The sequence below is a fragment of the Hydra vulgaris genome, chromosome 14 (genome assembly GCF_038396675.1).
Source record: "Hydra vulgaris chromosome 14, alternate assembly HydraT2T_AEP".
Taxonomy (NCBI): Eukaryota; Metazoa; Cnidaria; class Hydrozoa; order Anthoathecata; family Hydridae; genus Hydra; species Hydra vulgaris.
In genome coordinates, this window is record NC_088933.1 from 41,272,335 (window position 1) to 41,275,393 (window position 3,059).

The window sequence follows — 3,059 nt, forward strand, 5'->3', positions numbered from 1 at the left end:
GTGAAAATTTCTTTCCATGCATTAATTTTAACATTTCTGTTGTTATATGTAAGATGAGATATTATTTTGTAGTATAATAACTTAATATAAAGTTTTTTATAAGAAAGTATAAGAAAAAATGTCCTATACTCTGATATGAACATTTCTGTTAAAAAAACTGTTACTGAAAGAACTAAAGTCAGGTTGAAAAGACTCCATGTCGGGTTTTTCACAAAAAGGTTTATCTTCGTGTGACCATTCAAAGATAAATGTTCCATTCAATTGATTTCAATGATAAATGTTCCATTCAATGATCAATGTTCCATTCATGAAAGAAATCAAAAAGTTTTAACACTTTTTTGTTCCATAAAAATGCTCCTTTAAATGAAATATAAAATTTACTAAAATTAGTTTTGAAAACTCGTTGAAGAATAAAATTTTCATTACGCAAATTGTATTTATTTTTAACTTTTAAAGAATATAAATTGTGAAAAGAAATTGGAGATGTGCGAGACTTACATTTAAACATAAAACACAATACATTAAAAATATTAAGTTGATATATATTAAGAATATTCATTTCGTTTAAAAGAGGCTTAGCATGATAAAATCGATGTTTAAAATTAATAAGTCGTGCAACATGTTTCTGTTGGCAATAAAGTGGTTCTAATTTAGTTTTACTTACACTACCCCAAGCCGCATTAGCATAGTTTAGATGGCAATGAATAAAAGAGTGGTAAAGCTAAATTAAAGTATGTTTATTTAGCATGCTTCTTATTTTAAATAGTATTCCTATACTTTTGGAAATTTTAGAGGATAAGTTTTCAATGTGTTTTTTCCATGTCAGATTTTCATCAATACAAAACCCCTAAAAAATTTGTAGCCGTTACTCTTTTAATTTGAATGTCATCTATAAAACGAGCAGGCAATTCACTTGGTAGAAGATGTTTTTTGTAGTATGGATGAAAAAGAGACCATTTTGTTTTTTCAATGTTAAGAGAAAGCTTATTTAATTTAAACTATTCTAAAATTTTAATTAATTCTATGTTCATACTTTGAAATAGGGTAATTATGTTACTATGAGATAGAAAAAAATTCGTGTCATCAGTAAACATAATTGTCATTAAATTAGATACTTCATAAAGATCGTTTATGTAAATGAGAAACAGGAGAGGTCCTAGGACAGACCCTTGAGGAACTCCGCATGTTACATCTAACAAGTTTGATTTCGATGATACGTCATAGTGAACAAATTGCTTTCTATTACTTAAATAACTTTTTAAAAGCTTCAAAACATTGCCAGAGATTCCATAATATTAAAGTTTTTTAAAAAGGATTTTATGATCTATCGTATCAAAGGCTTTAGGCAAGTCAATAAAAATGCCTAAAGTAAATTTAGAACTTTCAAATGATTCAGTAATATATTGTGTTATTTGGAGTATAGCGTGTTCAGTGGAGTTATTTTTTTTAAACCCATATTGATTTTTGTATAGGATATTATTTTGAGAAAGATGATTAAAAATTTTATTGTAAAGAATTCTCTCTATAATCTTTGAGAAAACAAAGAGAACAGATATTGGACGGTAATTACTAACATTAAGTAAGTCTCCACCTTTAAATATTGGTGAAACTCTAGCTATTTTTAATTCATCAGGAAAAATTCCTTGTTGAATTGAACATTGAAGTATTTTAAAAAGGATATTTTTTATGATATCATATAAATCAATGACAATGTTTCCATTGATATCATCAGGACCGACTGCTCTATTTAACTTTAGCATTTTAAAAGCTTTATCAAATTCATCAAAAGACAATTCAAAAGAATTTAGATAAGATATTAATGGAAAACTACATCTGTTTATTGTTTTGTTTATGATTGAAATTTTTTTTGCTAAATTTGGTTCAACTGAAGTAAAGAATTCATTCATTTTATTAGCTACCACTCCTGGATCATCAAATATTTTATTATCAATTTTAATAGCTTTAGGTAAAGAGCTAGCTTTCAATTTCTAACTGCCTGTAATTTCTCTTAAAACTTGCCATGTTTGCTTTGAATTATCTTTATATTTTTCTAGTAAATTTATGTAGTATCTTTTTTTTAAATTTTTTCTTTGCATTTCAAATTTTTTAGCGTAATTCTTATAAATTGTTTTACTTTCTAATGTTCTCGTTTTTAAATACTTTATATACAACTTTTGCTTAACTTTAGAACTTTTTCTGAGATCTTTTGTAATCCATGGTGACGTAAAATATTTTTTTTTTTAGTATTTTATGTTTAGAAAAATGAATATCATAAATTTCAAAAAATGTTTTTAAAAACGAATTATAAGCTAAATTAGCATCATTAGAATCTATATGATATATGAATCTATATGACTTTTTCTTATTTAAAAGAAAATTGATAGAAATTCTTTTCTCAGTTGAAAACATTCTGATATATTTTTAAGTTTGTTTTGTTTTTTCTTAATACTCTTAGGAAATATTTTATCGTAATTTATATATAGGAAATCTTTTATCTTAACTTTATATATATATATATATATATATATATATATATATATATATATATATATATATATATATATATATATATATATATATATATATATATATGTGTGTGTATATATATATATATGTGTGTGTATATATATACGTATATATGTATGTGTATTTGTGCGTATTACTTGTATGTGTATATATATATTGATGTGTAAGTATATTTATTTACATGTTCGTATGTTTAATTATATGTATAAATAATTATATTTGTATTTATGTGTGAATATTTGTCTATGAATTTTTAAAGGATTATTTATTATTTAAAATCTGTTTAGGCGGTTCTCGATGACAAGATTTTATGATCTTCTGCGAGTATCCGCGTTCTTGTTGTAACGTTAACAAAATTGTAATTCTGACTATACGTATTTTATTCATTCTTATATTGTAAAACTTATTTTGAATAAATAAAAAGAACAAAAAAAAAAAAAAAAAAATAAATAAATAAAAAAATAAACCTTCTTGAATAGAGTAACTTTCGGAATTGGCAGTGTGCAAATTTACATTTGTAAACTCTTGATTTA